The sequence below is a fragment of the Phalacrocorax aristotelis genome, chromosome 2 (genome assembly GCF_949628215.1).
Source record: "Phalacrocorax aristotelis chromosome 2, bGulAri2.1, whole genome shotgun sequence".
Classification (NCBI taxonomy): domain Eukaryota; kingdom Metazoa; phylum Chordata; class Aves; order Suliformes; family Phalacrocoracidae; genus Phalacrocorax; species Phalacrocorax aristotelis.
In genome coordinates, this window is record NC_134277.1 from 148,832,121 (window position 1) to 148,855,460 (window position 23,340).

Genomic DNA, 23,340 nt, shown 5'->3' on the forward strand with positions numbered 1-23,340 from the left:
TACTATTCAAAGCATTGTGCTGGAATCTAACCAGGACAGATATGCAGAACTTTTGCCTGAGAAGTCAATGAGTAAGACATTTGAGAATAAATCCCTAAGCCAGATGTTATTAACATTAGTATATATATTGGTTTACATGGCACAGTTTTGGTAGGAGGCTGCAGGGGTGGCTTCTGTGAGGAGACACCAGAAACTGCCCCCAGGTCAGACAGAGCCACTTCCAGCCGGCTCCAAAATGGACGTGCTGCTGGCCAAACCTGGGTCCCTTAAGCTTTGTTGGTAGTGCCTTTGTGATAACGTGTTTAAGAAAGGGTGAAAAAACGCTGCACAGCAGCTGTGAGAGACGAGTAAGAAAATGTGAGAGAGACAGCCCTACAGACACCAAGGTCAGTGAAGAAGGAGGGGGAGGAGGTGCTCCAGGCACCGGAGCAAAGATTCCCCTGCAGCCCATGGAGAAGACCATGGTGACACATTGTCCCCTGCAGCCTGTGGAGGACCCCACAACAGAGAAGGGGGATATGCCCTGAGGGAAATTGCAGCCCATGGAGAGCCTGTACTGGAGCAGGCTCCTGGTAGGAGCTGTGGTCTATGGAAAGGACCCACACAGGAGCAGGTTTGCTGGCAGGATCTGTGGAGGACCCACACTGGAGCAGTTTGTTCCCAAAGGACTGCAATCATGGGAAGGACCCATGTTAGAGAAGTTTGTGAAGGACTGTGTGCCGTGGGAGGCACCCCATGCTGGAGCAGTGGAAGGGCGTGAGGAGAAAGAAGCAGCAGAGACAAGAGGCAAAGTTATGAGTTATGAACTGACTCCAAACCCCTATACCCCATCCCCCTGAGGTACTCAGGGCAAAGAAGGTAGAAGAGTCAGGAGTGAAGCTGAAGCTGGGAAGAAGGGACAGTGGAGGGGAAGCTGTTTTTAATTTTGTTATTTCTCACTATCCTACTCTGTTGTTAATTGGCAATAATTAAATTGATTTCCCTGAAGTCATGTCTGTTTTGGCCATGACGGTAGTTGGTGGATGATCTCCCTGTCCTTATCTCAACCCATGAGCTTTTCACTGTACCTTCTCCCCCTGTCCTGCTGAGGAGGGGGAGTGATAGAGCGGCTGGGTAGGCATGTGGTGACGAGCTAAGGTCAACCCACCACAGTGTGCTTCAATTTGAACAAACACATTTCACGCTGGCAAGGTCCTTTTACAGCTATTTACTGGGAAACAGTTTTAATGAGCTTTAAAAATGCACCAGGTATTCATAGGTTACAGAGTCTGACCTTCTTTAGCATATCTTTGGTCTAGCTCTCACCATCTGAAGGCCCTTTCATGACCCATTGGAAAGGAGTCCATATTCTCAAGCTGTGTCACACAAATTTTACTTCTGTCTGAGAAACTCACAATAGATACATTCAGCTGTTGCCTGAGGTCCCTCTTTCTGGAACAGGTTCACAGAAGAGCTAACCAAAGGCAAATACAAACCTATTCACTGGAAGCTAATGCTCTGGCTTCAGACTAGAACATGGCATTCGAACTGCATCAGTGGTGTAAACAGAGGATGGCTTTATTTCAAAGACAGAGGGAAGACATCCATTCTTTTCCCCCTTAACTCCTCTATATCATGTAATAGTACAGCCTTGTATAAGACAGTTAGCAGAAATTCAGAATAATTTGGTAAATTTGTTTGCGTACTTCAAGGAGGAAGCAATAAAATGGACAGCGATTGAAAGTTCAGTCCCAATGATTAGTTTTACTTACAGAATAGTACAAGAATTAGCTGTTTCTCTATAATCCAATTTAACATCTACTTGCAGATAGATTAAGATGACATGTAATGGCAGGTGATACAGAGTTACCTGAGCTTTACCACATATAGCAACAGAACTGTTAGAAAAATTACAAATGTTAGCATATGATCTGCCAGTGGGTGAAGAACAGGTAGAAACTGAGCAATTCTGGACAGTCTCAGTGCAGCCTTTTTTGTTAGAAGCAGTATACCTGTGACTGACTGCCTAATTCAGTCCCCTAAGGAAGGTCACTGCTGGATTCCTCACTGACATTAAGTGTCAACCATTTCAAGCTGACTTCTGTTTTTCACATTCTTCCACTGGCTCCACAGCTGGGATGTAGTTCCAAGACCATCCATGGATCTGAAGCCCCTAGAGCTTGTGAAGATCCATCTGGTACACACCACCACAGCATTAGTGGCAATGGCTGCTACAAACACATCAAACCAGTTTCACCTCAGCGCTGGCTTCCCGCAGAACATCAGATCAAGTTCAAAACCTCTGTCTCTTGTTTTCAAAGTACCAAAAGACTTGAGTTCAAAGAGTCTAAAAAGTCATTTAACATTCTAGGTTGAACACAGTGGCTGGAGATAAAGAAACAAACAAATGACACAAGTTAATCACCTGTGCTTGTACCAGAAGAACTTGTATTATGGCAGAGGAAAAAGACATAAAACATAGATGCCCTTGCTGATAATCTCAGTGGAGGTGATACAGGCAACTGCCATTTGCCACCAAAGCTGCTCACTTGTGATGATAAGTGAACCATGTTTGTGAGAAGTTTGCTTGGTCATGGCTTACCTTATACTTAAGTTGTAGGTCGAGGATTTCAGTTCCCAGAGCTTTCAGCCTGACATGTGTTACAGTGTGTCATATCCACTGAGCTGCATCTGATATCTGCTTGGTGGTATTAGCCCTGCAAAGCTCTCATGTTCCAGTTGACTCAGATTCCAGCTTAAATGCTTGCCATGGAGTGAGATCGTGAGAAGATTATCTTCTGTTCTCTGAGCTCATTTCATTTGATATCATCCAGAGAACTTGAGAGACACTGGAGTTTTGTCTTGGACTTTGGTGGTAGGATGTTTCCAGCTGCCAGTCCCAGCATTAGAAAAAAAGAAGAAAAGAAAAAAAGAAAAAAGCAAAGAAAACCAGCAAAAAAAAAAAAGAAAACCTGTGCCCCCTGCTCTAGATGTCCCTGCTCAAGCAGGGGGGTTGGGCAAGATGATCTCCAGAGGTCCCTTCCAACCCCTACCATTCTGTGATTCTGTGTTTCTCTGGAGATTTCAATTACTTGCTTGTTAAGCAAGTTGGGAATCTTATTGTTATCAAATTTAAAAGTTGCGTACTTCTATGACTCAGTCAACCTGTACTTCGGTGCTTCTGTAACTGGACATTTTAAATAAGATAAATGAGAAGATACAGGGTTGTAAATGACCATAACGCACGAACTATGAAACAACCACGTGACAACAGTATAAATTTAATGAAGGTGCAGGTATACAAAGAAGGCAGGTATTTACTATAAAGTTAAGAGGCAAGGTGACGGAAAAAGTCCTCCTTTCCTGAAGAAAAATAGGTTTATTTAACCTTATGTTTTCCCAGTCTCTTTAGTATCAAGGGAAGTGTGGTATATATTTTCCTCTGATGTCAAATACTGCTGTGAAGTCCTAGTGAGACTCCATGAGTATAGTCAGGAAAGAAATCTTCCTTCCTATTTTATGAGTAAGTTAGAAAAATACAAAGCAGAAGAAATATACCTTTTTGCCAGCCAGGTGGAAGGATACACCTCACCCCAAGCTGTAGTCTCTTTGAGAGAAACCATTGCTTAGCTTATATATTATTTGTCATGAATAGTCTGGATTCGTGGGCTTTTTATGAGAAGTGATGGTGATAGTGTGCTAGGAATATTTTACTGAACTTCAGAGAAATCAGACAAGGAGAGAAAAGAGGGTGTCACTGATCAGACTTTCTACCTGACAACAGCTGCATTTTAGAACAAAGGTGTTATTTATGTGCAGAAACTGTAGCCCACCTTAGTAATTGAAACCAGTTCTAACACTGCAGTGAAAACAAAGCCCATAGAATTGCCTGCTGGATTTTCCATAAGATTTCATTATCCCTTCTCTATTGACAGGAAACAGGAGCCCTTCAAACTTTTTATTTTCTTTATCCTACAAAATGTCTATGCTCTGTGGTGAGAAGCACTGGATCCACCCCCACACAACCTCCATTGTGTTCATTACTGAAGAATCACAAAATCTTAGGCGTGAGGATGGCATCTCATCTTTTCTCCACATTAATCTCCTTTGTTCAGGTGCTGTGTGACACAGACACCTCCGGAGCTGATAGTTCCTGATATGGGTTTTGCTGTGTGAATTGATCTGAAGAGATCCCAACTTGACCCAGATAATCCTCTTACTGATTCTTCTGAACTGGTTTTATTAACAGCCAGCTTGTTTCAACAGCACTTTTATTTCTAACCTTAGGCATCATATCGGTTCTGTATATTATCTGCAATTTTATTCATTTCAGAATTATACCTCCCAGATATTTTGCATTCAGAGTAAATTGTAGTTTGAAAAAACATGAGCTTTTCTTTTAAATTATAATGTGGTGATCATCCTTGATATAGGGTTTGTCTAAATTCACTGTCAAGTACTACTTCTCTTACATTCAAAGTTAGTAGGATGGAAGTAGGGTAGCAGTTATGAGACCACAAATACGTCTACATGGCCCCCCCCCCCCCCGTTAATCTATAAAGTCCTAATGGAAGACAGAAGAAGTAACTGACAGTGAAGTAAGCAAAGATCACAATCACTAAATCACCTTTCATTTTTCAGGGTGTCTGGCTTTCCTTGAGCTTTTCATGGGGGTGGTTTTTCAGCAGACTGTATTTCCATGCACTACACTGCACCAAGGAGTGTCAGAACTGATTGAGTAATAATAGTAATCCACTTTGATTTGCTCGTTGGAAACAAGCACTTATGCTTCTTTGCTACTGGAACAAAAAGAGAACAAAATCATGAATACAGGCAGATTCTGAGAGCTGTTCAAAGCAGCTTTGGCCATCTAGTCTGTCTCTTTGGTTTGGCTGTGAGGATGTTATGGGCTACTTATGCCCTGCTAAAGCCACATCTACATGTCTCCAGCTGTTCAATGACCCAGTCATCTCATCACAGAAAGCTGTCAGGCTCATCAGGCATGATGAACCCTTGATATATCTGTGCTGGCTGCTCCCAATCAAATGCTTGTGATTCATGTGCCTGGAAATGGCCTCCAGGAAGATTTGCCTCTTAATCTTCCTGTAGACAGATATTAAGTGAACTGGCTGCCCAGTTTTTTTTTCTTGCCCTTTGAAGATGGGTGTGACGTTTGCTTTTTTTCCAGTCGTTGGGGATTTCACCTGATTTCCATGACCTTACAGTGATGATTCAGTGGCCCTACAATAGCATATGGCAGCTCTTGCAGTACCCACAAACACATCCCATCAAGTCATATGGGCTTGTTTACATCCATTTTCTTTAAGTGGTCCCTAATTTAGTTCAAAAGGCCAGAGACAGCTGCATAGCAGAAAAGTATCTTGACATATGTGTCTTAATATGAGAGCATTTACACCATTTTTATTATACCTGGGGACTGTAAAAGCATCTGTAAATCAACACCGGTTTAATGAATGACTGAAAGGGAGGCAAATTGGGCTATGACAATATTGCTCCACTACCTTTAGGTTAAATCAGACTACATTTAGCATGGCAGGTGTTTAATCTTTTATAAATTTCAGAATTTATTTTTTTTAAATTTGAATCTTACTTCTGGAAGCTGCAATTAAACAAAAAAAATTATGTCTGACTTTGAGTTATTCAGTAACTGTCATACATTAAATCTGATCAGAAAACAATTGTCTTTCAGTACAGAAGATGAGAGACACTCGTGAATGTTCCCTCCTTCTAAGACATTTCTTGTTCTAGCTCACACCCCAGTGCAATGAATAAAAATAAAAGAAAATTGCATTAATTCCAGCATAAAGTGGTAGGTCATCCCTCCGGGGGCAGCATTCTAACAACACACCATGTTTGTCAGACTGAACTTATTAATGTATGATGGTGTGAATGTAAGGCCACATGGGACATAAAATTCTGGTTTGCATGCATGAATTGTCACTTATTTCTGTTTTCTCAAGAAATTCAATCTTAACTATAATTTCCTAATTTCCTTCCAGTGATTTTACGTGAGCTTTTTTGTGTGTGGTTTTTTTTTTTCCTTACATTGGAGATTATTGGATTATATATAATATTATTCGATTCAAGCATAGCATAGGTTGCTGGTTGAGGGAGATGATTGTCCCACTCATACCGCACTGGTGTGGCCCCACCTTGAGTTCTGTGTGCAGTTTTGGGCACCACAGTATAAGAAGGAAAGCAAACTATTAGAGTGTGTCCAGAGGAGGGTGACCAAGACGGTGAAAGGCCTCAAGGGCAAGACTTATGAGGAGTGGCTGAGGTCACTTTGTTGGTTCAGCTTGGAGAAGAGAAGGCTGAGGGGTGTCCTCATTGCAGTACACAGCTTCCTCAAGAGGAGCAGTGGAGGGGGAAGTGGTGATCTCCTCTCTCTCGTGGAGGGTGATGGAGCACTGGAAGAGGCTCCCCAGGGAGGTAGTCATGGTGCCAAGCCTGACACTATTCAAGAAGCACTTGGATAATGCCCTCAGAGATATTGTGTAAATTTGGCATTGTCCTGTGCAGGGTTAGGAGTTGGACTTGATGATCCTTGTGGGTCCCTTCCAACTCAGGACATTCTGTGATTCTATGATTCTGTGGTGACCAGCGATAGTACATGAGGCAATGGAATGAAGCTGCACTGGGGGAAGTTCGGGCTCAGTGTTGGGGCCGGTCCTCTTCAATATCTTCATTGATGGTCTGGGTGAGGGGAATGAGTGCACCCTCAGTAAGTTTGCAGGTGACACCAAGTTGGGTGGAAGTGTCGATCTGCTGGAGGGCAGGAAGGCCCTACAGAGGGACCTGGACAGGCTGGATCGTTGGGCCGGAGCCAACAGTATGAGATTCAACAAGGCTCAGTGCCGGGTCCTGCACTTGGGTCACAAGAACCCCATGCAACGCTACACGCTTGGGGAGGCGTGGCTGGAGAGCTGCCTGGAGGAAAAGGATCTGGGGGTGTTGGTTGACAGCCAGCTGAACATGAGCAGGCAGTGTGCCCAGGCGGCCAAGAAGGCCAATGGCATCCTGGCTTGTATCAGGAATAGTGTGGCCAGCAGGAGCAGGGAGGTGATCGTGCCCCTGTACTCGGCACTGGTGAGGCCGTACCTTGAATACTGTGTGTGGTTTTGGGCCCCTCACTACAAGAATGACATTGAGTTGCTGGAGCGTGTCCAGAGAAGGGCAACGAAGCTGGTGAAGGGTCTAGAGAACTAGTCTTATGAGGAGTGGCTGATGGAGCTGGGGTTGTTTAATCTGGAGAAGAGGAGGCTGAGGGAAGACCTTATTGCTCTCTACAACTACGTGAAATGAGGTTGTAGAGAGGCAGGGGTCGGTCTCAATGGAAATGGCCTCAAGCTGCACCAGGGGAAGTTGAGGTTGGATATTAGGAAAAACTTCTTCCCTGAAAGGGTTGTCAGGCATTGGAACAGGCTGCCCAGGGAAGTGGTGGAGTCTCCATCCCTGGAGGTATTTAAAAGAAGGGTAGATGTGGGGCTTGAGGATATGGTTTAGTAGTGGACTTGGCAGTGACAGGTTAGCGGTTGGACTCAATGGTCTTAAGGGTCTTTTCCAACCTTAACGATTCTATGATTCTCTGAAAAGGTCCTTCACTGAGAGGGCGGTCGGTCACTGGAACAGGCTCCCCAGGGAAGTGGTGACGGCACCAAGCCTGTCAGAGTTCAAGAGGCATATGTGCGATGCTCTTAGTTATGTGATTTAATGTTAGGTAGTCCTGCAAGGAGCAGGGAGTTGATGATCCTTATGGGTCCCTTATAACTTGAGATGTTCTGTGATTCTATGAGTCTAACCGAGTCAAAATAAGAAGCAAAATCTACTAGGCAGACAGATTTCCACAGGATGTGGCTGATATCCAGTTACTGAGAGCTAGAGAAACTTTACTAGTAGTGCCTCTGAGCTCACATATTAGGAGCTACAGAAAAGCAGAGAATTGGTCCCATGAGGTGCTGAGTTCCCTCAAATCTATTGGGTGTCACTGAGCATTGGGTGTTATGGAGAACCCTCTGTGACTGAGCCTGCAGGAGTCACGCTGCAAACCCACACGGTTTGAGAGGTTACTAGTATGCACCAGGAGAGAGATTGCAGACAGGCTTGATTGGTTAGGCATTATGGTCCTTCAGTTTAAATAATCACTGTCTCTTCTCTCTTCACACTCCTGCTCTCCCTCCACATAATGGCCATCACTGACAACATTCACAAAGAGCATGGTTGCCTTTCTATAGCTTTGCCCCCACCACATGGCCAAAATGCAAGCTGGAATAATGCAGCCTCATACAGCTCTTACCTCAGAGGTAAGCTTTAGATTGGCAGAAAAAGCTGTGTATAGCTTTTGCTCATCTGATAGTATATCAGCAAGTGGTTAGCATAGCAGGTGCTTGAACCTGATCTATTTCTTCTCATTTCTTTTTCTTGTTTCTTGCTCATGGCTTACAGTCTAAATGCTGGAAAGGAAAACCGAAATGGAAAAGGTGAATTCAGGATTGAACCTCCTTTCCCCTACACCTTAGAAGTGAAATCATCAAAAATAATCCCTTCTTAATTACACAGAGAATATAATTTTCTGACTCAGGATGGTTATTCCAGTTTACTTGAAAATGCTTATAAGCCAGACCAAGCTGTTCAGACTATTTCAGCATAACAGCTGGAATCTGCTAAAATTTGTCTGGCTTCATGGTTTCTTAGAGACAAGCAATTCTAAGGACAATTTATAAATGTTTCCAAATGAGGGCAAATGCTGACATCCGGAGGCAGGATAATGTAATACTTCAGAGTAGATCATCCAAATGTGAACACTGAACGTGTGACAAAAGGAGCTTCAGGAATGGCTTCTAAGGAACCTGTTTACATATTTACACCAGTAGTACAGGCAAATATTAGCATAAAAGAACAAGAAGAAAAAGGCAAAAGAAACAAAACCAGAAGAGAAGTATATATTTTTGAAATGAGGTGGTATGGATCCTTTAGAGGTCTGTATTTCTTGGAGACAGCAAATGTTAACAGGCAACAGCTGCAGCTTCAATGCTCCTCTTATACATGGAACATTTTCCTATTCCACCTCAAATCAAGGCCACCAAGGCCACAAAGTTCTTCAAAGTCCTCCTCATTATTTCTACACCTGTGATGTCTGAAGCAAAACCCCAACTATTTTACAGAGTCTTTTTAGAGGGAAATTGTGTGAGTTGTTTTATTATTGTCTATTATACAGAGAAACTTTACTGGAATAACCTTACTGAGGATGGAAAGAGAAGCATTTAAATGTTAGGAAATATAAACTTACAAATGTTTTAATTCACAGTCTTTTGTTCATGACAGGTAGTATGTTTTTATCCACAGGACTGCATTTCTTTCTTAGAGCCTGGCCCAAAACATTGTTATTACTCACTTTACAAATCCTGGTTTAAAAACAGAGCCATATATTCCTCATCCATTTAATAAAAAAAAAATCTTAAAAGTTAATGAATTTAATTTCCCAGTACCATGACAGGAATATGTTGCATTAATCCTATTTTACAGGCAATGGGCTAAAGCAGATTGAGGGTAATACTGAGGATCTCTTAATTCTGGTGCCCAGGAATTGTTTTTTAAAATTCCTTGAGGCTAATATTATATAACATTTTATATGTTCAAAGCACTGGCATATTCTAGGGTGTAAAGAAAGCCATTTCGCCTTGAGGACAGTCAGTCAATGGGACAGATTGCCCAGAGAGGCTGTGCAGTCTCTCTCCTTGTGTTATGTAAAACTTGACTGGACATGGGACTGAGCAATGTTGTCTCTCTCACAGCTGAGCCTGCTTTGAGCAGGAGGTCAGGCAAGGGACATCCTGAGGTTCCTTCCAGACTGAATTGCTCTGTGATTCTGTCACTGAGCAATCAGGGAATTCACACAACAGTATTACAAGTTATGAGGAGCATGGAACTAGGGACTAATTGCAGAAAACTTCATTTAATTGATTAGCTCAGCACCACTCTGGGACACAGATAAGACACTTAGCTACTTAAATCATCACACCATTTTATATCATTCTGTAACATGAGGCAAGACTTCCTTTTAACTTGAAATTCAATCAGCCTGGGAGGCTGTAAAATATGAGAAATATTGGGCCATAGTCCATGAAGACACTTCATTTAAAAAAATACATTTGTCCACAGAAACAAGGCTAAAAATATAATACCTAATAAGCATTCATTGCTTTGCCTGAGGTTTAGATGTTTATAAGTTAAAGCCTTTGTGGTCTGCAGAGATTTTCCTAAAATACTGAGCAGTCCTTGCCTTAAAGAAAAGGGAAGGGAAGACTGATCTAAGCAACAGCTTGTTCTTCCTGCTATCGTAAAGGGCGTGAATGATGATGCCATGGACATCACTCAGAAGTAAATGTGTAATCCTGTAATTAATGACTATGTCATAATGCTTCAGTGCTGGCATTTCTTAACTTCCAAGTGCCTCATTTTATACTATTAGTAATATTTTGTTCTGACAGAAATGCTATCATGTAGGATGAGTGTAAATGTTGGAGCTATTAAACTCACTGCAAAGACTTTGAGGGATTTCCTCTTCCCTGTCTTTTCTCACCAGACTGTTCATCTTAAAAGCATTCGACTTGTATGTTTCTGGTCTCAGTGGTCTGTCTGCATGAATCCAGCCCCTACATACGTGAGCTGTGCTCAGTCTATACCTGCCCTGCCAAGGAAAGGGATTTCTCCAATAACCTTTGCTGACGCTAGGCTGTGTGGATGGTGCAAGCTCTCATTACTAACAAGCAAGGCCTGTGGATCTGATGCCAAAGGCATCTGAAATGTCTCTAGCTGGGATAAAGCAGACTGGTGTATAGGATGGCATGCTGCTGGAGGCAATAAAATGGCTGTAGAGCTATGTCTTCTGCTGATGCCCAATACTTGTGGCTGAGTAGGAGCCAGCCTGTGGCATGGTAGCTGTGGTGTTTGGAGAAGAGGCAGCCTTTCTGCATAGCTGGACTGAGGATGTTACTGTGCACCCACAACAGTAATGTCTGGCATGACTTTAAATACTCTCCTCTCAAACTGAGACAGACCTCTCTGTTGCCACTCCAGCCCTCTTCTTCTGCCTTTTTGTTCCCCATGACAGCTGTGGCCTGTACCTCATATTTGAAATAGCACACCCAATTTTGTCTTACTTGCGGTGAAGCCTTGGGCATTCTCTGCTCATGTCTTGCACCACAGCTGTCTTTCCTCTCACTGCTGACCCTCGTTCAGTGTTTCCAGGTCTGCCTGTGGCTGTTCCTGGTTCCTCCTCACTAGGTGTTATCCCCCCTACATCGCTTCGTCTTTCCTTCCACAAATAATTACAGCATGTAAAAAAACCCCTTCAGCTGTTCTGGGCATGATTTAATTTCTGGTTTGGTGAATTGTCCATATAATATATTTCTAATCCAATGTAGTCTCACCTTCTCACTCTGAACATCTTCCAACCTGTTGACAGGAATACTTTATTTTAGACTTGTCACCAAGTTCTGGAAAAGGATGTGTGTGCCTAACATTACATGAGGTGCTAGTGAACACTGGGAGGGAACAAGTGTATAGCAGCAGGATGGGCAATGACTTGGTGCTTTGCTGCATCGCAGTCTGGAATGATGTTTTTAGCTAGAGTTGAATTAAATTTTTACTGCCACAAGATGGCAGATGGGAACAAAACAAGAGTGCACAGAGAGGATTTAACAGACCTGTAGATTTTCCTCACATTTGAGCCAAATAGTAGTTACGGACAGTGATTCATTTACCTTGTGGGCTACAATGGGATCTCCATGGCAAAGAAGGAAATTTCTTCACTGATGTCGAAAGGAAGCAGATGATGCTCGGGAGACAGCTGGCACTAAAAGAATAGCATAAAAACAGCTCAGAGACTGATGACATCAGGATTCAAAGTAACATTCTGGCTTTTATAATGCTGATCTTTAAAAGAAGTACATTTCAGAGGTATGAATTTTGGTCTCTGAAGAGCATGATTTTAGTAAATAAATTTTTTTTTGTAATACTTTTTAATTTTGCTTATTACTACCTCAACTAAATGTACCAGTCAGGAAGCAATCCCTTTCCTGAAGTGGTATGTAACTTATCACAGGCCATTCCCTTTTCCCTGTTTTAATCTACATGACGGCCTCTCCTTCTTAGGTGGCCAAAAGCTTGAGAAATCTTCCCTGGCTCCAGGACACTGCCTTTTTTGAGGCAGACAATCTCTCCACCAAAGCTGGAGCTCTATTTCTTTCAGCTATGAGCTACTCTGAGCACCCTGAGAACACATCCTCTGCAGCATGGCCACCGAGGTCCCTGCCACGCATGCTGCTCTGCGCAGCCCTCGCTGGGAATGGCGAGGTGCAAGGGCTAGTGCTCTGATAAGAGGTTGTGACACTGGCTAAAAATCTTGGAAGCAATTGGCAAATCAGTTTTCCAGCCAATGGTTCTGGCTGCATGACTTACAAGTGCTTCCTTCGGTGTTTTATTTAAAAGGTGGTAGAGGATCCATGTAGATTTAACATAGCTGTGCAATGTGAGCTGTGTATGAATGAAATAATACACTGTGACTTAGCAAGGAGATAAAAAGCACCAGTCTGGCAGGTCTCCAGGCGCAGGCCCACTGAATTAAAAATGAAAATCAAATAAAGCAGCTTTTAAGCTTCTGCCCACCATCTGAAGTGGCCTTGTTAGAGGGCCCATGACTTTGTGGCCCCCCCCAACCCCAGGCAATGGCAGCGTGCAGAAGTGAGGGGTGTGGGTGCAGGGAGCCATGACAGCTCGCAGGCTCTCAGCTCCCTGCAGCCCATCACACCTTCCCTGAAAGGTGCTCCTGCTGTGCAGAGCAGGGCATCCGGGGGGGCACAGGGGCGCAGGGGCAGCCCCACCCCGGGGCAGCAGTCACCTCCCAGGGCCGGGCCAAGGCCAGGCCGGGCCACGGGCCTGCAGGTGGGCCCGGCTCACTGGGCCCGTTGCTGGGCAGGGCAGGGCAGGGCAGGGCTGTGGTGCACAGGGACTGCCGCTCAGGCATCAGAGCCTCAGCTGAAAAGCATCTGCCACGGGCCAGGGCAGGCCATGGCTCGGCCTCCCCAGCGGGATGTGGGCCACCCTCGGCTGCTCCAACTCTGAGCTGGCCCTGAGCCCTAAAGCCAGACCTCCTGCCCTTGCAGCCATTACAAAATCTGATAGTCCTATTACTAATGTAGTCCTATTATTTCATTACTGGGTTTGGCTGCCTCTTGGTTTTCAGGTAACATTTTGATTTACCTGGTGAGCCCGAAGTGGTCCAGTGATGCCTGTTTGATGGATTACCAGTGTTGGCACACGGAGGCTGGCGGGAAAAATGGATCCCACCTTTCAGAGTACTTTCTCACCTGAAGGCTTGATACTTGTTTTGGAAGCTGTGGACCAAAACCAACACCTTTAAGGTTCCAGATAGCAACAAATGGACTCTTAAATAACCACCAACATAAGAGACTCCAGTTTCCAATGAGGCAGAGTAGAAGTTAGAGCAGTCTTTCATGCCCAGATAAGTGATCAAAGGTCCAGGCTGGAGAGCAAGTCTCCCTTTAGCTTGCCTGATTGAGCTGATCTGCTTTCTATAAATAATTAAATATTCATGAAAACTCTGGGCTCTGTAGCACTTTCCTATTCCCTGTTCTGCTTCTTCACTGCACTGGTTCTCTTGGGTTGGCCTCTCAGTTGCAATCTGAACACATCTAAGGAGCTCATGTGAAGATATTTTTCATTAAGTGGATGCATTCTCAAGGAACTTTAAAGTTTTGATGAAGTAATAGAAAGATGTCCACCTGTCTGCAAACGAGTTAAAAATTTCATAAGGATATTTTGACACAATGCCCTTCAAATTAAGAGTTTGAGAGTGCTGGCAAGATAATCTCTCCTGTCTGTTAGCTTGCCTTGGAACCATCTTTGTATTTGGATTGAAACAGCTGTAGTTTCTTTGCCCTCAGAACAGGCTCTATGCCTTATCTTCCTGTGCTGTAGTGAAAGGGTAAGAATATGGAATGGTAGACGCTTTTGTGGAAATGAAAAGAAACTGTTACTGGACAGGTAGGAAATAAAACAGTTTGTTAAAGATTGATATAGCTTCACTAAGTACCAGTGAGTAGCAAAAGTATTGCTTTCCTGCATCTACGGATTACACAAAGAGCTCACTTTTCTGACTATTCTCTTTCGTGTTTCCTATTTCCCTGAATATTTCATGTGGGATTTGCCCACAGGAGCAGTGACTCAGTCCATGCAAACGAACAATTCTCCCACTTACTCTCCTGTGAAGGAAAATTTATTTTAGTTGAATTGGGTGATTACAGTCATGGAGGTGAAATGAATGTTTGCCTTTTGAAGTGGAGAAGTCAAAGAACCCTCAGAGATGGTGAGTTCTTAACTGAGATTAATGGCATCTCCTAGTTGATCCCCTTGCATCCCCAAAGAAAGAACAAACTCTAGGCCACGCTGGATGTGCTCAGACTTCAAGCCAGGGTACTCACTAGGCCTTTCAGGTATCACCTCCCAGTGCCAGGACTGCTGCCTTTGCTTGTATTAACAACCATGCTCACATACAGCAGGGGAAGTATGACTCAAAACCCTCTCTCTGGTGGTTTAGAGGCAATATGATTTGATGTAGACATTGCAAGAAACTGAAAGAGATTAGACATCAGTCTGCAATGTCTTGGACAAAAACAGGGCTACATGACCTTTCTTCTTTGAGGCCTGAATGTAAATATTTCAAGCACGGTGGACTTAATAATCTATACATATGTGTGCATACGTATATATACACATACAGAATCACACACAGGATCACAGAATCACAGGTTGGATGAGACCTCAGGGATCATCTAGTCCAACGTTTCTGGGAAGAGCACAGTCTAGAAAAGATGGCCCAGCACCCTGTCCAGCCAAATCTTAAAGGTGTCCAATGTGGCCGAGTCAACCACTTCCCTGGGGAGATTATTCTAATGGTTGACCGTCCTCAATGTGAAAAATTTTCCTCTGATGTTCAATCAGAATCTCCTCAAGAGCAACTTGTGTCCATTCCCCCTTGTCCTCTCCATGGGACTCCTTGTAAAAAGGGAGTCTCCATCTTCTTTGTAGCTACCCCTTAAGTACTGGTACATGGTGATGAGATCCCCTCTGAGCCTCCTTTTCTCAAGGCTGAACAAACGCAGCTCTTCTAGCCTATCCTCGTATGGCAGCTTCCCAGTCCTTTGATCACCTTGGTGGCCCTTCTCTGGACCCTTTCCAGCCTGTCCACATCCTTTTTGTATAGCGGGGACCAGAACTGTACACAGTACTCCAGGTGTGGCCTGACAAGCACTGAGTAGAGCGTGTATATACATATACATACACACACCTCTCTCTATATATATGCACACATATGATGGGAACCACATGAAATAATATCAGTTCCAGCATACATATGTTATGCCTATACTATACATAATGTACTTATATGTATATAAGTACATATGTTATTATAAGTGAGAATCACATTAACATATGTACCTTTATGTACATATCTATATATACACACACTTTATACATGCATGCATACTTATATGTATACAAACATATATGTATAGTAGGTATAGATGATATACCTACTTGTATGTATACAGGTACATATATTTATGTGATTCCAAAAATGTAAGCATTTTATAATCATAGGCTATTCAGTAGCCATAGTTCACATCTTTGTTGCCTAGAAACTGATCTCAAGAATGAAGGCACACTACTCTTAGCCTGTTTCTGTCAGGCCGTCTATGAGAGGAAGACCCAGTACTGAGGCAGAGATCCTGATTTCTGATTCCTGAGACCCCACATAACTTGCATACCAGATACTGAATATTGAAGTGTGAACAGCAAAAATCATCCCATGCACTGTACTGTAAACATGATTTTTGATGACATTTCTATAGATTCCTGCTGATAGTAGTTACAATCTACTAAAATTTTAAAAAATATGATGTGCAATGAGAGATTTCTTCTGGGAAAGGTTGTGCAATTGCATTACTCCTGAAAAGGCCAGGCATTGCCATTTCAGGTCGTCATGTTCATCTTACTTAGTTCCAAAACCCATCCTCCTGTTGACTTTTTAAATACCAGAACTATATCTAAAATGATCCCACAGAAGAGCTGACTGGAAATCAAGTTCGTGGATTTTCAATGGCAATCAGTTCCAGCACTTCAGTTTCCTGCCAAGAAAAGAAAATGGAATTTATTCCACCTGGGAATGCAGGAAAAAGAATATTCTAGGTAATTTACCTAAGGAAAGATGATTATGGGACTTCTCTCTCTGTTACTACCCTCCTTGCATTAGTTTTGAATCTAAAGCTTAATTTCAATCGTATTTAATGAGTTATTCCAGTTCCAAAACTTTGATGAAAAATGATGGCAGGGGAAAGAGAGAGATAAAATTAGTGTCTCTGATGAGATAAAGGCTAAAGTCTGTACTCAGCTGATATTTCTTTTGTGGTTTGCAGGTTAGTCATTTAGCATGTTCACACGGCAAGTCAGTCACCATGGGCATAGCTGGAATCAGCTGGGAGTTAGGAGGAATAGGAGAATTGTGAGAGTACAGATGTAGGGAAAAGGTGCATAAATCTCACTTTTTAAACTAAAAAAAACCAATCTGTAGGAAGACAGGGTTCAGTAGCTACAGATATTCAAGGAATAATTTTTCTGTCTGATTAACTCAAAGGTTTTAGTCATCACTTGCCAGACCCACCAGTGACCTTTGCAGCATCAAACTGAAGTACTGGACAGAGATTCAGCTTTAGCCTCAGAGAGCATTCAGGGAGTCTGTTTAGCCAAATATGAGACAGGCTGTCATGTTACTTACTACAGTTAGCCACCGTTAGTGCACAGTATCTGTTGTGTTGCTTTCACATCCTCTTGCAGCTTCAATTCTACTAGCTGCTTCTGTACAGCAAGACCTTTAGAAAAACACCTGACTTTTGGTGCCTTTTCATATTTAGCATAATCTAAACCACCTTAATTGATGTTCCTTAGTCAATTACACTTAGATGCTGAAGTTAATAATTTACAGTGGAAGTGTCCTTGCACTTTTTTCTCACACTATCCAGTGGAAGCTAGTTTTTGCTGATATAGAAAGGCCAGGGTCAGATACAGGCATGATTGTTTGGGTTAAAAAGCTTATAGCTGACAAGTATTAGTCTATGTAGCAAGAGATTTCAGCAGAAAGAGACTCCGTATAATATTATTAGAGGGCAATAATGTTGGCAGCTGTTCACAATCAGTGGAGGTCTTGCTAGTTGCCTGCAAAGAGATTGTTGCAGCGATGCCACAACTGTCCCAGCTGTCATTTAAAGTAAGAGTTAGACTTCTAAGTATTTGTCAGGACAATTGCTCCTATTGAAAGCTACAGGACATACCTAATAACATAAGAAAGACAATTTGTCATAATTAATCTGATTTGTGTGATACCATCTGTTTCACATGTGAGTGCTTAGCATCACAGGCTTCTATGCTAGTAGATCATGCAGGCCAAACTTTATCCTTTGGTTGTGAGGGCAAGCAGCACTCTATATCCCATACCTGTTCGTCTAAGTGATCTCCTCCTCTGATAAAAGGATAACCTGGTCTATACAGCCTACTGGGGAGGGTTTGTATTTCATGCTATCCCCTGAAACATGCTCAGACATTCCTTTTCTGGAGGTGTGCCAGTGGGGAGATGTCAAAAGCATGCTGGGCACACGCTAATGGTTAAAGAACACAAGCAATCATATTCTAATGTTCCAGTGAGGCTTTGGCATTGCTAAATTTAGTAGTATACACATAGTAGCTGTTTTTTTGTCTAGGCTCACCACTTCAACAACTTGACCAAACATTTGAAAGACTGAAGCTTCGTTAAGGTGAAAAATATACAGTTAGATGTTGCAGTTAATAAGGAAAAATAAAGAATAGAACAGTCCAGAAAGATCCTAGATGTTGGCTAACCATTTGGATCAAAAAAGCCATTATACTATTTAAAAAGTCTTAAAATTCCAGGGTAAACCTTCAGCCTGAAACATAGAGCAATAAAGTTTATAGTCCGTTATCCACCATCTTTCTAGAGCACATTTAAACATGGCATCTTTGTTGAATGACAGGTGTGTACCTGGTCACAGGATGAGTGCATGTGTGTAGCTGCTGGATCACAGGTGGAAGTGTGCATTTCTGACACACCAAGTGAACTTCTGTTCACTGTGCTTGTAGGCTGGTCCTGAGAAGGGGCTAGGCCAGCTGTGTGCAAGAGGATTGGAAAATGGAATTATGCCTTAATAATGTCATAAGGTTGAAATGCATTCAGTCATGTCATAGATTGGCATTACCTTGGATATGTTGAATTGTGTGACAAGGAGGGCGCTATTAAATGTAGTCCTTAAGTGCTTCCATAAATGTCTGTAGGAGGTAACTGAAGGGAAGGATTCCTACCGCCATTTTATCCTGGCAATTTGGACTTTGTACAGAACAGAGGGTGCTTATTGCTGCACAATGACTGACACAAAAATTAGGGGTTAATCTAAGAAAAATCTTTTATGTATTTCAGTTATTACAAATAAGCAGATAATGACACAAGATAGATGGACTTTCATACGTTGACCCAATATCTTTAGGAGAAAATATGTTGTGAATACCATTTGCTATGTTTTGTGCAAAGAACAAAAGGCAGGTTTATTTAAAGGCTGTAAAAGGTTTGGTGTGACCCTGGCATCAAGGAAAAATGCTCTCTGCCAGACGAGGCAGAGGAAAACAACTGTAATGAGAAAGGTAGTCTGAGAGGCTTGCTTAATTCATAGTATAAAATTGAAGGAATTAGGAGCACAGGGAGATAAAAATAAAACATTTTCTCGGCTGCTGTCACAGGTGTGAATCTTCACACAGCAAGAACACTAACTGGTAACACACAAATACAGAGGTGACAGCAAGTGCTTGGAGCCTTTTTTAATTGAGCAAGAGGAGGAAGGCACCTCTGGTACATTTGCAGGGTACTGCAAGGTCAAAGCTAGTTTCTCTAAGTGGAGTATATTTACTGTTAGCAGGTATTTTTCAAGGATGAGGGATTCAGGAGGATAAAGTTCAAACTATTAATGCCATTCTTAGTACACATTTCATTTTAGCCCAATATGAACTCATTAATAAGATGTACAGTATGTTTTTAGCAACCAGCCTTGCAGGAACTCAGAAATGAAGCCACATCCTGCATAAAGGTACTTAACATCTTAGCACTGAAGAGCTATCTCTAATTACATGCATCAGAACTCCAGATCATTTCTATTGTAGATGTGTAATTAATTTGCATACTAAAAATATTTCAGGTCCTAAAAGTGTCTTACAGATTAATTATTAAGAGGCTGTTCCACAAATATGGAATTCAGGAAACAGGCAAAGCTGGATCAGAAAGGTGTTATGAGAAATTTTAGTGAGATTTATGTTGAACAATGAAACACATGGGAAAAAATACCTATTATAGTAAGGCTATGCATTCCCATATTATTGCTATTTGTATTACTGTAGAGAAGAGACAAACAATAAGCATCACAAGGCAGGGGTTTATCAGGACTTTTCTACTGAAAACTGGTAATAATATCTGAGTATTTCAGTTGGGGTCTGTGTTCTTTATGTGAAATCCTTTGCACACCTAACAGTCACACTAATGACAACTTCATATTGAACCAGAGACATATTATTCTGTCTGATTAATAATATTAGTCCTTTCTTTGAATTACCTCTCATTTTGTGTTTTTCCTCAGTTGAGACACGGAGGTAACACATTATTGTCTCTTATTTCCAGAAGGATCATTCTATTGGCTTTATCCTCCAAAATCACTTGGCTGGTGTCTGGAAGGATGCACACATGAAAAGGAAGCAGGAGGAAGCTAAGCTTAAATGGCTTCTGGACCCGGAACCAAGGGAACAGAGAAAACAACAGGGTTTCTTGCAGTGTTGTTCTGTGTTTATACACGTTAACTCCAGACATTGCTTACGGTAGCACTTAAAAATATTTCTGCTCTGTGCTGGATAATGTGAAACAAAGGCCTGCTGCAATATGAAAGTGGACAAGGTCACTCAAAAGTTTTTTGGGAGAAAACACATGTACTGCTCACCCCATTTGACCCGTGATCTTTTAACTTTTTCTAAGGAATGGTGCAACTGATGTTTCCAAGGTCTTAGGCCGAGTCTTTCAAGTATTTTTCTTCACAAGATTCCCATTATTAACTAATGACATTATTGCCTGTATTGCTTTGACGCCAAGACCTTTATACAAATGGATTTTTCAAATAAGGTTGTTTCTGCTGAGGTCACAATCAAGAAACATCTTCACCCCAGAATTTAAGAATAAAGTTATGTCTGATTAAAGTGAACTTCTGAAGAAAGCAAGTAGAGTTTAACATTTGCTTAGGAGATAATATACCTTGATGTTCTGCAGAGAGTGCCATGCTCTTATCAGCCTCATCAGCACTTTCTGGGACTCTTTCTATAAGCCCTAGCTTGGAGCTCAGTGGTTAATTGTAATCCAGATCTGCTGGGTAATGTTGCTGAGGTCTGTTCAGTAGGAAGCAGAATGCCAGCTCCTCTTCTTCTGGGCCAGCCAGATGCTGCACATCCCCTCTGAATTGAAAACTAAGTGGCATACAACAGCTGCTCCCTGAAGGACAGGGAAAACTCTAATAAACAGAGAATGTCCCACTAGAATTGAGAATCTAGAATTGAGGAGAATCTTAGTGAAGCTTGGGAAAAGGCATTGTATACTCCTTTCCAGATCTGGACTGTAACCCATCATACAAGGAGCCTTGCTGCAGAGTAACCTTAAAAACTGGAAGTTGATAAGTAAAAATGAAAGAAGCATAAGCATCTAATGTAAATTGAGCAGACAGTAAAGGTTATTGTGTGTTACTTGACCAGCTTCAGAAATGGGCTACTGAAAACAGACTATTTCTAAGGAGCTAAACAGCATGCAAAAAAATCCCTGTGGAAGTAGATGAGCTACCTTTGTTCTAGCCCTCAGTGTTCTTAATCTTCAAGAGGGCACATTGCATCTCCTCATGTCTCCTCAAATACAGTCAACTAGTGCCATTTAATTCAGCTACAAAGTGGATCAGAGCAACAAACAACAGAATAATGAAGTTATTGCATTTAGAAGATGCTTGTTATCCTCTTAATGAGCAAAGTAATTTCATGTCTTTTCCCTAAACATATTCAGCTGCAACTACTTAAGTGTTTTGAACACTGCCATTTAAAATCTTCAAGTCTTTAGTTAGAGCAACTGTCCTATTAAGAATGTTCTTGAGAACTTCTAGGCAGAAGTGAGTGAATAATTGTACAGGTCTAAGTGAGGGGAAAATATTTTCATATTAGTGATTTGGATTTTTTTTCCCCTTGATAAAATAAACAAGGAGAGAGCTCTAAATTCCACACATTTTGCTCAACCAAAAATGAGATATTTTGCTGCTTTTTGAGCCTCTTTTTTTCTTATTTAGATAATAAGTTTGGCTTTGTTTTAAGTAAATGTCATTAAGAAACAAAACCGGTATAGTTTTATTATCACAGTTTTCTCATCTAGTTTTCTAGTATTATGGTAAATTCACAGAGAGTTTAAGGTTGCCTGAACAGACATTTTGTTTTGCATCAGAAAAAAAGTTGTCCAGCTCTATCATGTACCACAGTTACTCATATTACCACCTTTGGTAAATAATTTTCTTTATTTTTCTATAAATGTGTGAAGAATTATTGCAAATGACTAGGGTTTTTTTTTGCCTGAAATGGCTATAGTACTATTCTCCCTCCTGCCAAAGACATAATCAGCAAATTACAGGGGGAAGTACTCTAAAGGTCAAAGCTGTATGTGTAGCTTATTGTCACAGCTCTGAAAATTGTAGCATTTAATTATCTCAGAAAGAAAAGGGCATAATAAAGAGAAAACCGTGCAGAATGAAACCATTTCTTTGGTTATAATGGTGAAGGTGTTAAAATTCGCATATGCTCAGTTCGTTTCTGATGTCTTGTCAGATGATGTCCTTTTCAACATCTCTGGGGATATAGTGTTTCTCCTAAGCTTTTCTTTCATGGTTGTCAGTTTGAGGAATATTATTCATGTAAGTGCTGCATCTGCTGCCTCTTTGAATTTGGCATATTCCCTGTTGATAAAGAATTTTTGCCTAATTAGCCATTTAATTGAAAGCTGAAATCAACAGCCTCATTTCATATTCTGATTTGCTGAAACCAATATGGGGTGGATAGTTCTTGTCTTTCCTTTAAGATAAAAGGCCCAGCCAGGCAACTGCGAATGACACTGGAAGTTTGGAACAACAAAAAAAACCTTTATTGGAAGGAAACTGTTTTCACGGCCAGCATAATGGTAAAATACACTCAAGAACTTTGAATGCATCAAACACAGCAAAACCAGCTGGTCAAAAGAAGTGATTATCCCACTGTGTTCAGTATTGGTGCAGCCTCACCTTGAATACTGTGTGTAGTTCTGGGCCTCACAATTTAAGAAGGATGTTCAGGTCCTTGAAGGTGTCCAGAGGAGGGCAACGAATCTGGTGAAAGTGCTGGAAGGACTCAGGAGGGGCTAAGCACTTTTGGCTTGTATAGTTTGTAGAAAAGGAGGTTGAGGGGCAACCTCATTGCTCTCTACAGCTTCCTAAGGAGGGGAAGTAGAGAGGGAGGTGCTGATCTCTTCTGCCTGGGATCCAGTGATAGGTTGCACGGCAATGGTCCAAAGCTGTGCCAGGGGAGGTTTAGATTGGACATTAGGAAAGATTTCTTTACCGAAAGGGAGGTCAAACACTGGAACAGGCATGCTAGAGAGGTGGTTGATGCCCCAAGCCTGTCGGTGTTTAAGAAGCATTTGGACAATGCCCTCAATAACATGCTTTAACTTGGTCAGCACTGAAGTGGTCAGGACTAGATGATTGTTGTAGGACCCTTCCAACTGAAATTTTCTTCCTCCCCTTTCCCCTTTCCCCTTTCCCCTTCCTTCCCCTTTCCCCCTTCCCCCTTTCCCTTTCTTGGCTGTGATCCTCAGGATAAAGGAGCATGTATGTACAGCTCTTGGTCCAAGGCGGGCACTACTGTTTGAGGGCTAGAACTGCAGAGGGCTTTGGGAGCTAAATATCAGATGTCTCTGTTGTGTGCCTCTGTCATAGAGTGCACATCCCTGTGTTAGGTGCTCATAGTCTGCTTACAGCAAATGGGGAGAAATAATGATCTGTCAGTGGGTCTAGAAGAACTGTGTTGATCAGGGAGCTGTCTGAAATCTGTCAGTCTATAGATGACGTGCAGTATAGCCCAAGCTTGCCTGAAGTCCCACTCTTC